Consider the following 12517-nt stretch of genomic DNA (forward strand, 5'->3'; position numbering starts at 1 on the left):
TTAAAAAAACACCAAAAAAACCACCCAAGAAAACAATTAGTGTGGCCTGCAAGCATTTTACAGTGTATCCTCCCTAACCCTAATTTTGCAATGAAGAGGTTCTAAGATCTGTGAAGGACTTGAATGAGGCCCCTTCTGTGCTTTTCCTGCAGATTTATGGCTAATGGCCTGTCGGCGTGCAAACAGAAGTACCTCACACATCTGAACTATGGAGGAAGCAGTCTGAGAATGCAATACCCCGGCTTTCAGCAGTCATCCGGGTGCCTCACATCTTGCTAACTGAAGAGTAGAAGTGTGGAACTACAGGGGAGAGGCAGGGGGCAGAGTGACATGCATTCCACATTGTGTTTCAGATTTATCATTTTTGTATGACAGATTGGATGTGTCATTAATGTCTCCCATGAGACTGATGACTTACTGGGGCAGGAACCGAATATACATGAAGCAGACAGGAAGCATCATGAAGCATTCTTATATTTAACAGTGATTGCTGAATGTAATGATGAGTAGTGTGCTTTGTATTATTTAGGAGGGCTGGTTAAGCTTCAGGTTGTCAGATAGGCTTCATATTTTCCTGCCACTTTCGCCATTACTAATACAAGTGGCAGATTTACAAGGCATTTGGGCCTATCAACAAAAAAAATATATGTTGCTGGCCCTGTTCCTAGCCTTTGAGAAGTTGACTGGAAATACAGTAAGATTTAAACAAACACAGGCGTGAATATCCAGGATGGTGGATTTAGCATTTTCAGCCTAGTTTAGATGTGCCTGTGTAACCTTAAGCTGTTAAGTTTAATGTCTGGCTACTGCACACTTTAGGCAGCTACCATATAATGTTATCATGTCCAGTGTTGACATCTCGACATCCGTAGGACTGAATAACATTAATTATTTTGAATTCTATCTGCTTGGCTCTCTTAACTGTTTACTGCCTGTGCCACAGAAATACGTTACATTTCGCAGCAAAAAGAGGAAGTTTGATTGATATTTCATTTATGACCTCAGGCTGAAGTGATCTCATCATAAAGGTTTTTGCTCAAGGATTATAGCATGTCCTCTACTTTCAGAAGTTCAGGGCCTTTGCCCATTTCATTGCGGTTGATTTTGTAAATAGACTCATAGTCCTCCAGCATGTCCTTCCTCAGTCTGTCTTTGCATAGAAGATAAATGTATGCAAGTATGCCCAAATTGCTTGACTAGCAATGTTGCTGTGCATCTTGTGGGATTTGCTGGGGATAACACTGTGTGTGTCGTGCTCTGGTTAAAGTGGAATTTGTGTGCAGCAGTAGGATATGGGCTTGAAACCAGAAAATTTCAGGTTCAAAACCTTGATTAGGGCACTGCAGTTGTGTCCTTGAGTAAGTTACTTCACTATAAGTGCTCTTGTAAGTATCAAGCTTTAGAAGCTGATTATGTATAAAATGTAAACCATCTGTAAAACAAATATATAATGCAATGTAATGTGTTTGGGGGGAATATGTTAAGGTTTGAGATCTTGCCTGCCTTCTCTTATCCTCCTGTGTTTAAACTCTGCCAATTGATTCAACCCTGGTCCCTGTGACGATGCCATCATGCTGAGCCCTTCTGCCAGCCTAGTCCTGGTGCCAGTCAGCAAGCTTTTATCTCTCCTCTCCTCCACCCATTCTTTCCTCCTTCAGCTGCAGAGTCCTGCTACAGATTGATCCCACTGTCCTACTTTTTCTTTTGATATCAACAAATGTTATTTCGGAGAAAAAACCAGCTGTGAGAGCACCAGTAAACGGTTACCTAAAGCTCTGCTGACCTAGATTGCCTTTGTGTCAGAGGCTTGAAAGGGTTGTGATATGTTCAATAAAACATAAGAAATATAACATGATGCAAAGCAAGCAACAAGCAACTCCAGCAGCTCGATAATTCTCTTCTGCGTGTGTGCGTGTGTGTGCATCTTGCTGCTCTTTTGCAAAAGGTAGCAAGAGAAGGACAAATGTGCAATAACACATAAAGATGAAGCAATTCCTGAATGATACTGTTCAGAGACTGATTTCTAGTCACAGTGTAGACAATGTGAAAAGGGCAGCATTGCATCTAACTGTTGCATTCGAACTGTTTCTTTACCCCAGTGTTAAAAGAGTGCTTGCTACCATGTATTTGCATGAGAACTGTGTGCACAAACACCCTTAACCATTTTATTGTACCTGAACGGTGCCATGAGTCATATTGTTCAGTTATTGCTGCATGTTAGTGATTCTGTGTACTGAAATGGTCACATTAAAACTTGTTTGTCCCAAGAATCATTTTTCTTGCATATTTAGAGCCCCACAGCTCTTATAATAGATGGTAAAGGTGTAGTAGAGGGAGAGGAAAAGGGAAGGGTGTGACTCCCTGTTTACACAGGAGGAACAACACTGATATGAAGGACAAAGATATAGCCTCTCTCTCTGCAAAATTAAATCCTCTGTGTTTACATTAATGGCTCTGCCCCTTCAGTTTTCCTTCTACGTGAGAAACACAAAAGGTCCCTAATAAATAATATTACGGCTGTCTGCATTAATCCTGAGTCAATAATGTCTCTCTGTTACTTCACATGTATTTGAATAGCGGATACAATACCACAGCCCTGTATACTTTATAGTTTGTATAATTTATGTGTACTATTGTGTATACAGATGTTCCTATAATTTATTGTATTACACAGCATACTACCTATAAAAACAAACAAGACTCCAACACATTGTTGTACAAGCAATAGTTTGTACACACACAAACACACACATACATAGTGTGGTTTATATGGCAGGTTTATTTAAAGATTAAAAAGTCTGCAGCAGCTTGGAGTGTTTGGGTACAACAACATATTACAAAAAAAACCACGATCAGCTAATGTGTAAAAGTATATATTTTTAATGTGTTTGTGGGTGTATCTTGTCTTGTTCTTTATAAAAAGTAAGAAATGATGCTGGCTAGATGTTACTTTTTGCCGCTCGCCTCTAGGTACCTCCGGAAAAAGACACGATTGATATGTTTACAAAGTACTTGAAGTAGGTAAAATATAAGTACTTGTATTAATCAGTGAAACGGGGAACCTATCAAAACATATAAATGCAGCCGCTATAGTCCTAACATCAGTTTATTTCCACTTCGTGTTGATGTTCCTTGGAGATTTCAGCAGTCGTCAAAGGGGTTAAAAACTGAACAAAAACTGCTTGGACAGATAATGAAAAGGAAACAGAAAACACAATGGTTTATTAAATTATGACTCATAAGTAAAGTGTTTTTTTTTCTGCCTCTTCCTGTGTCTACAACTCTGAAGTGCGAGATGTAGCTACAGCCGGTTGCTAATGATCATGTCGTTAAGCAAAGAGCTGCCGAGTGACCTACTTTTCCCCAGTTCGCAGTAGCTCCAGTCAGTCCTGTTTACCAGGATCAGCAGCTGGAGAATGGTCGTGCCTAAGACAGGAGATAAGGAGAAGATACGACTGAAATACCATATATCTGAACGCATATGCATTAAAATACTTTCACTGCTACTGTCGCCGATAAATACTCAGGATCTTTTCTTCTAGCTGCCCTTTAAACCAGCTTCCTTCTGAATCGGTTGACAGATTTCTTATCGAATGTTCTTGGTGAGAAGTCAGGCTAACACTTGGTTTAATGTGGGCAGCATTACATTCTATGCTGGAAAAGGATAATCGATCAACAGTATGCGACTCAAAACCAACCAAAGAAATTAATTCAAGGTATGTCATGTTTTGTGTGTACACTGTCGTCATTTCGTAGTTTACCTGGATTGCTAAAATATGCGTTGCTAACTATTTTCCCTTTCTGGGCTAGCATGCCTGCATGCGCGGTGTCCTGCGCAACGTTAGCTAGCTTTCTAGCTAGCTCCTTGCCTTAGTTAGCTGTGTTAACTAGCTATATAGCTAACTAAATCTTGTTGAGTTCTTGCCATTTCGTTCCGTTGGCATGATGTGAAAACTCTTACAACTCTACGTTACGACGGTAAATTACTGGATAAAGTAAGCTATTGCAATGCTTCCAAGGCGGAAGGAAACTATGGAAAATTAGTTTGCTGTCATTGCAAGATAGCTGCCGTCGGGGAAAAGAATCTGCAGAAATAGAATCTGCAACGCATTCCTTTAATGCAGTTTGGCAAATTAAATGTATCATGTCTGCATTCACTAAAGGTGTAAAAAGTGTCAATTACAGTGCAGCATATTATTAGCCAAGTGAAAACTCACACAAATAGCCAATTAAAGGGGCACACGAGGTCAAAATGTTTTCTGTGTAGCTGGCTAGCTATTTATCTAATTTGCTAGTAAGCCCCTTGTTTTATAGTTAAGAAGAAACTAACATTGACGATGTGTGCCCCATAATTGCATATTGCCTATTTGGTATCTAATTAATTTTGAGTTGGAGTGCAATGACAATTATATTATTTTCTCAAAGTAACCTTATAGCCTTAACTGTCAAACGTATATAGGGTATGACCGCATTGCGTTTCAGTCTAAATTCGCTCAAAGAAAGATGCAAGCAATACAACCAGCAGAATGTTCGAAGCTGCAGATGTTTTATCTGAACGCTTATTGTGAAAGCGTTAAAAAACATAAATAATGTAAAATAAATATACATTTCAGTGCACAGTAATACTGTACACGTCTAGTAATTTTGACGATGTAAACATGTTTTTACTTTGGTCAGGTCTAATGGCAACTAAAGTAAGTGGTTAGACAAAGCAGTGTCGAGCAGTTGCGTTTTCCTTTTGTTTTAAATGCCACAGTAAGCGATGCATTAATAGGCTATACATAGTAGCTACAGTGGAAATGTATGAGTAATTACAGCTGTGACCTTCAAACGAATCTGCAGGAGGCCAAAATACAAACAATCGGAGAATAATCTGTCAGGGTCAGCTGGTTGGACTAGTTCATACACCACTGTTAGTTAGGCTATATGAGTCAAAGGTGGTCTTGAGTCTCTTTAAACTCACACCAGTAAGAGGTACTGAATACATTTTATTATTTTTTTATTTGTATATGGTGTGGTTTTAAGGTGCTTGTGTGTTGTTGGAAAGGCTACATAGCCTACATAGAGGACTGTCAAACTTTTTGTACTCTTACACTTTTCACTGTGTAAAACTATTATTTATGCTTACTTGCACAAACTAGAAAGCAAAATGTTGAATGGATTTATAAAAGTTGGGTGGAATTAACAATTCTGGTTAATCATCCAGGCAAAATTGATACATTTATATGTCCTTCTATGGTGAACCATAAAAACAGGGGACTGGCAATTTCTGTGCAATAATTTCATCATGCGGGGAGCTTTGAGAATGAAGTAAGCAGACCATGAGCCTGTTGGTAAAGGACCCAGGGTTGTTGCTCGGCATCCAGATCTGAATGAACATAGACAACATAGTTGTTTATGTTACAGTACAATGGGCCAAATGGAAGGACTTCTGTGATTTTAGTAAATAGTGGGTTAAAGACAGTGTTATTTACTGTACTGGATAGTTGATTTGGAATGTCTGCATGGTGTAGAAAAGTAGTTTTAATATATTTAGTTCAGTGTTCTTTTTCCCAAGAGGGAGGGCTGTTAAGAGTATGAGTAGAAATTACCTGACAAATGAAAAGTGTTGACATTGCACTGAGTGTGCTGAAAAGAGCTGAGGAAAATATTACAGTACTGAAAGGTTTCTGACACATTACTGCAATGCACTCACTGATGCTTGGAAATGGTTGGGGGTTTTAAAACCAGCATGCTTAAGGTATAGAGGAGTATCTGAAATGGGCTTTAGTCCCTATAATTCTGTCATCATGTCATGTTTTCGTCTGAGGAAGAAGTGAATAGAATGGAAATGAACTGCTGGGCATTGATTTAGCTTGAATTCCACTCTTCATTGTTAGTGCTTTGACTGCAGTATTTGTGTAATCGTGGTTTTAGCAGGAAATGTCAAGTTAAATGTTCTCTGCTAGACGTGATGTAGCACTGTCCTTGTACCCTGTAAGACCGGAATGAGCTCTAAGATAAGAGGGGAAGAGGAAATACACGACAACAGATAATTTGAGAAGCAAATTGCTTGAATGATGTGTCATTTCATGCTGTTTCACTTTTGTTTGAAGTCCTTCAATAAAGCCCAACTGGTAGATGCCTAGTTAAAGTGTATATTGTGTATTATATACCTAGGCTTCATGCTTAAGACCTATTTCAAAAGTCTGTGTATTCCACAAGTGAGTCATTTTCTTTTAGCAATGACTGGCCAGACACATTTGCTGCTGTAGAAGCATCTGGAATGAACTAATTATTAATCAAAATGTGACAAGTCTTGCCTCAGTATCAGTTTATCTACAGAAAAGTCATCACTTGGAACAGCCATGTTTAACTGGTGATTTGTGGAATGCTGTTTTTCCCTCAAAATCAGGTCTTGAGTTATTTAATTTGGGCCATTTATTGGATGGGAAACTGAGAGCACCTTTTGTCCCAGGTGTTAATCGGTGCTGCTTGAAAGTAATAATTTGGGGGGCTTCATGAACTCCAATATGTATAAAGCTATCATTTATCATCAATGACTTGCTGATTTAAGTAATTATTTTTTCCTTAAGATAGCAGTCTTTTGATTGGCTCGCTCTACCCAGTTTGGGGTTTATATAACGTCACTCTCCCATCAGTAATTCTAAGCAGTCCATAAAATCTTCAGTACTGGGGAACCCTAGGACCAGGAGTGGATAGCACTTAATTAAGATTACGTTCATTATTGGTTCTAAGCAGAACTCCCTGTTTCCATGAAAATTGGCAGCCAAGGAATCTTAAAAATGTTAGCGTTAAAATTGAATGGTGCCTTGAAGAATGCACACAAGTAACCTGTGATTGGATCATTTCTACATATATTCGAGTCAGCAGCCAATGCAGGTCATTGTCATGTTTTGTCACTGTCATGGGCGGCAGGGTAGCATAGTGGTAAGGTGCAGGGTTTGCAACCAAAAGGTTGCAGGTTTTGTTCCCCAGCGGGGCACTACTGCTGTACCCTTGGGCCAAATACTTAAGCCACAATTGCCTTAGTAAATATCCAGCTGTATAAGTGGATAACATGTAAAAATAGTGACATATGTAAGTTGCTCTGGATAAGAGCATCTGCTAAAAGAGAGTAATATAATGTAATATTTAGACAAGTGTTGGTAGTAGGGTCACACTCAGAAAAGGAGAAAAAAGTTCTTATTTCATTATAGGGCTGTTCAATTTATTGCAGCAACACAGGAGCAGGAGACAAAGGAAACTGACAATGAGGCTACAAAGCCTTCAATTTTCATCTTTTTTTGTTCTAAAAGGCTAGCCACTGTATGTTTCTCTTTGATTTAAGATGACACAATTGTCCCAGCGTAGGTGTATAATTGTTACTTGGCCCTTCAGTTGATCTCAGTTGACCCAAACAGGTATGTGGTTGACAATTAGCTCTATATGTCACTAGCAGCAATGAGTGAGTAGTCTCGGGCTGGGCGATATAGCCGTCGCGATATATCGAGTAGGTATTTTTAGCGCAATAACAGCTATCCCTGGTATGTGGTGTTTTTTCCCCCATTAGTCATACCTGATGCGGGAGCACACCTCCAAAGTTTAGTGAAATGCTTCCGGGGCAGAAAAATATCACTTGTATCTATATGTTAGTTAACTATTAACCAACGTATTAGCTTTGAAAAACACATAGCATATGTTTTCAGTAGGGTTGTCAAAATAATTTTAATTAATTGATTATAGAAAAAATAAGGCGTCAAAGAAATTAACACAGATTATTTGCACTCTATGATTCCCCTTGACCCCATACGTCACTATGCATTTAAGCATTTAACATACCCAACTGCAGGCTAGCTAGGTTCTTTTATATCATACACCGAAACGTAAAACCTAACGCCACACACCGGGGATAGCTGTTATTGCGCTAAAAATAGCCATTTGTTATATCGCGACTGCTATATTGCCCTGCCCTAGTGAGTACCGATACATGTCCCAAAGAGGTCCGTGACTGAAAACTTCATTCCTAACACAACTGCGCTATTAATTACAAATATAGTAGAAACCAGGGATTTGCACAGTGAAACATATTTGCATTTTTTATTGTCCTTTCCAGGATACAAACCAACCATTAGTTGTACTGATTTTTATGGTTATTCTCCCAAAAAGTTTTGAGCACAGTAGTACTTAAACCATTTTTAGTGTTGCAGTCAAATGTTTTGACCTGCTGTTAGCATTTTTATCCTTTTCTTCTTCAACATCTTTGTATCACATTTCGTTGAAAATAAAGGCCCAGCGTCAACAGTGTGTTCTCATCTGGTGGCTACTTTTCAGTAGTGTCTGTTCAGAGGAGAGGCCATTGTGCATTGTGACATGATATGTAGGGGGTTGTAATCCCGTGGAAATTGCATGCTTGAGAAGTTGAATGAGAGGTGCCACTTCAGGTTTCGTAACGGAGGGGGGATTATGGTTGCCAGATCCTTCTAGTTTTCATAACCTGATCCTGTTTGGGATAGCCTTAGCTTTTGTGAGCTTTTTAGTGACTCAACAATTAAGTCACTACTTTGTTTGTCTTTAACTGAATTGTGAGACTATACCATGTGTCAGCGGTCAGTGTAATTTAAGGAGCTGTGTAATCTTGCCTTTATGATTTTATTTTGTCAGAGGTATTGTAAGAAATTAGTGAAATAATACTGTATGTCAATGAAATACTGTTCAGTATTGTGCCATTGACAGGGACAGTTTGTCACACACTTCTGTTCCAAGAGCAGCAGAGAATTAATTCCAAGGAATTAAACTGTAAATTCACTTATTGACAAAGAGATAATTTTTTAATTTTATGGTGGGTTGTTAAATGTTTGATTTGAATACCGGAGATGTGGAAAGGCCACTGGGAGGGTTCATACCTCCTCCACTGTAATGTCTGAGGTTTTTTCAAATACCTGGAATCATTTTGGATTCAATCAGGGTGGTATTTCTCACCAAAAAGAGCTCTTTGGGCATGGCACTCAGAGCCTTATTTAACTAAAATACTGCTCTTCTTAAAATCACTCCACATTGCTCTCTTGAAGGCCCAAAAAAGGTTATGGCCTCCAGCTTACTGTTGATCAGATAAAAAAGGCTTCACTTCCAGCTCTGGTCTGATGCTGAAAGCATAGTTTTGGCCATATCGGTTTGTAGTCTCAGCATCTGAAAGCTTTCAGAATACAGGTAACCCATCAAGAAAGTTTTGAGTCTAAAGAGTGAGGCTTTGTCACGGCATTTAATGTACGTGGTCTTCTGAGACGACACAGCAAAATGTTGTGTTCTGCTTACATCTTCAGTCCCATTGAGAATGTAGCCAAAAGCAAAAGCAGATGTGGAAATCTCCCTTTAGACCTTCAAAGCTGGCACGCTTTTCGATTCATGTAAATATTTAGTACCCCTGTGCCACTTTCCCTTCCTGAATAAATGTGAATCACAGGCAGTAAATGAATCATGAGCAACTCTGGCATCAAGTACCAAGCTGGTTATGACAGATCCCCTCACAGGAGCCCAATAATGACAGCTGTAGTGTAATTTGCAAGAACTGAGTAGGTCTGTGGCCGAAACTATTACAAAGTCTAGTCGGCCTTTTCATTCATTCCTTTGATTTCACACTGTACTAATCCAAAAACAAAATCCAAATAGCCAAGGGTTTGTACTGTAGATGGTTAGATACCATCCTCAGGGTGACCCTTAACAGCAGATTAGCCTTCATAGACCACATAGTGGTAAGTTGGTAGCATGTACACATTCCCATGTATCAAAAGAATCTGCCTGTTCTTCTCTACCTACTCAACCCATCTCCTGGTCCCTGCCCTGGCCTTCTCCTGCTAAGAATCCTGCAACTCCCTCCTTGCTGGCCTCACTGCATGTGCGATGAGATCCCTGCAGTTCATCCAATATTTTGTTACTCTGTTGGTCCACAGTCTGCTCGTATTCGCCAGTGTCTCATTCCTCCTGATGGCTTGCATCCGTGTCAGAATCCTGGTATTGCCTTAGTTTCACTCCGTCATCAAAAGTTCTACACACTGGCTATGTCACCTCTTTCCACAACTCCAGGACACCTGACTATATCCTCCACTTCACAGCCACATGTTCTGGTCACATCCTCTGTTTGTCATGGCCCTGATCTGATGGAATCAGCCTTTTATTGCAGTTAGGACAGAGGAGTTGGTGGTTATCTTCCATCACAGACTGAAGACCCGCCCCTTCAGGCTGAACCTTGGCCCCCTACTCCAGCATAATGCACCTTCCTTAGTTTGTGTAGTTTCATAGTAACTCTGCTGACATTATACTGCCCTGTATGTCTAACTCTTGTGTAAGCAGTTATTACTGGCACCATGTAAGAGGTTGATGGATGTTCAAGCATGGTCAGTTGTTTTTCAGTGGTTTTTCATGCCACTTTATGAGATGCACTTTGTCCTTGCTCTTTGCACTGTGAGTTGCTCTGGATAAAACTGACCAGTCTGAAGGGGTGGGTCTTCAGTCTGTGATGGGAGATAACCACCAACTCCTCTGTCCTAACTGCAATAAAAGGCTGATTCCATCATATCAGGGCCATGACAAACAGAGGATGTGACCAGAACATGTGGCTGTGAAGTGGAGGATATAGTCAGGTGTCCTGGAGTATGTATTAACATTGACAAAATGTAAATGTGTCACAGAGTGACGATACAGTCAATAAAAATTGTTCACAGAAACAGTCAGCCAGCTTGAGTGCTTGTGTCATGACAATCATGTTCTTGGTCATTAGGAAGACCAATAACAACGTGTGTGCTCTCTGATTGGCCATCATTTTTGACATTTACACTGAAGTCCTTGTTCACTGTAGGTGTTCAGATCTTTTTTTTTTTTTTTTTTTTTGCACATAGTTGGTCCTTCCTGAATGGGGCACTTTCAGTTGATGCTGAAATTTAAACCAGCTTCATTCACAAGCTGAAAACAGAATGCCTGGCGGAGGTTGTCTCATTTTGCCAATTAATGCACCCAAATGAAAGACTGGTTATGAGCAGGTCGAAAATGATTTATTTCAGCAGAGCACACAGAAGACATTTCAGTCCAAGTTGGATGCAGATCAATACTGGTTCACAGTAGACAGGCATTGTGTGTGGAAAAATTATTCTGGATATATTCCTTTTGATCTGGCCCATTACTATTTACTGGAAAAAGATACCGGCTTACACAAAATAATTCACGTTATGCTGTTAGTAACATCTTCAAATAGAGACTTAAGAGGCTTGCACTCCTGGTTGGCATCAGCAGCAGGATGCACATGCACAAAATCATTTACAGTTTGATGCATACCTCACAATTTAGGTTATTGTTCTGTTCCTACCTCAGTACACTAAATTACAAGTTAAAAAGGTACACAGTCTGAAATCATTTTATTATAAAGACCATTATAAAATACGCCATACAGTAACTTTCATTCTTATAAAACCTCTAAAATTACATCTCCAAGCTAAATTTGAAAGGAAACTTAATGCATTTTACTGTAAGCTTCACAGCTGCAGCTTTCCAAAAATGTTTCATATAATGTTAGAAAAGTAAATGTGACCATACAGTACTCTCTTAAACGTACTCCTTTCCACTAAAAGCTACAGGGAACATTTCAAAATCAATGTTCGGTATACACTTTTGCCTAATCTATAGATTGATAGAAGGAAAGAGAATATTAAAACAATATTTTAAACAAAACAAATATCCCTGTGTTGGTATTCACATGGATAGAGATGTATTTTGCATTTGAGATAAAAAAATGCATTCACAATTAACTGTTTTCAAAAAGTCATGAATAAAGGAAAATGCAATTTTGGTATCCTAGACACTACCAGAGGCCTTAAAGGCATGGGAAAACATTTGTAGTGAAACTTGTTTGAGCCCTAAGTTATTTCTGATAATTATCTTGTTTGTTAATTTAAATACACTATCATGAGATCAAGAATTTTCTGCTTGAATTGTATTACCTCAGCACTTCATGTTTTTAATGGAAAAAAAAAGAGTATAGTATAGTATGTATTTCATTTTCACCACTGGCGTGGAACAAAGGCATAATAAAAGAAAGTGTGTTTCTGTGAAACTCTTTATGCATTGTTTGTGCTGATGGAACCAATTTAGCTACTCAGTGCTCTGAGAGTGCTAATCATAGAGCGATCTTGAAAACCTGATGGAGAGTAGCCCTTAAGCTGAGTTGGCCCAATATAGGCCATTAGGCTGTTCCAGATCTGTTTGAACTTGCAGTACAGTTGAGTGGACATGTATAGCTGCACTTGGCTCTTCCATTTCCTTAAGTGTTTTTTTCTTTTAAGCATGTGACCTGAGTATTGTATCCTGTGTGTTTTCAGGTATTGCATTGCCTGATCCTCATTACAGACAGGTTGTCCTTCAAAAAATTGTCTGTTTGCTCTGCATACCTCCAAAGTGGTTGTAATCAGGTTGGTGCAAAACATTCATGAAAACTCCTGATATCAATACACAATAGTCCAGTGTCTCTTACCAGTCTAGTAGATCAGAG

General features: G+C 39.2%; 1 protein-coding gene across 3 annotated transcripts in view; it reads left to right on the plus strand.

Moving 5' to 3' along the window:
- The window catches only part of LOC118790893 (neuronal PAS domain-containing protein 2-like), a 55195-nt gene that overhangs the window by 20445 nt on the left and 22233 nt on the right, over positions 1 to 12517 (plus strand). For 2 of the 3 annotated variants that reach the window (XM_036548019.1, XM_036548021.1), the window contains exon 1: positions 3404 to 3716. The exons of the other annotated variant lie outside the window; for it this stretch is intronic. The gene's annotated coding sequence lies outside the window, so the exon portion shown is untranslated. Of the gene's footprint in view, positions 1 to 3403; positions 3717 to 12517 lie in introns of those variants that run through there. 3 annotated transcript variants of the gene reach the window in all.

The sequence above is a fragment of the Megalops cyprinoides genome, chromosome 16 (assembly GCF_013368585.1).
Source record: "Megalops cyprinoides isolate fMegCyp1 chromosome 16, fMegCyp1.pri, whole genome shotgun sequence".
Taxonomy (NCBI): domain Eukaryota; kingdom Metazoa; phylum Chordata; class Actinopteri; order Elopiformes; family Megalopidae; genus Megalops; species Megalops cyprinoides.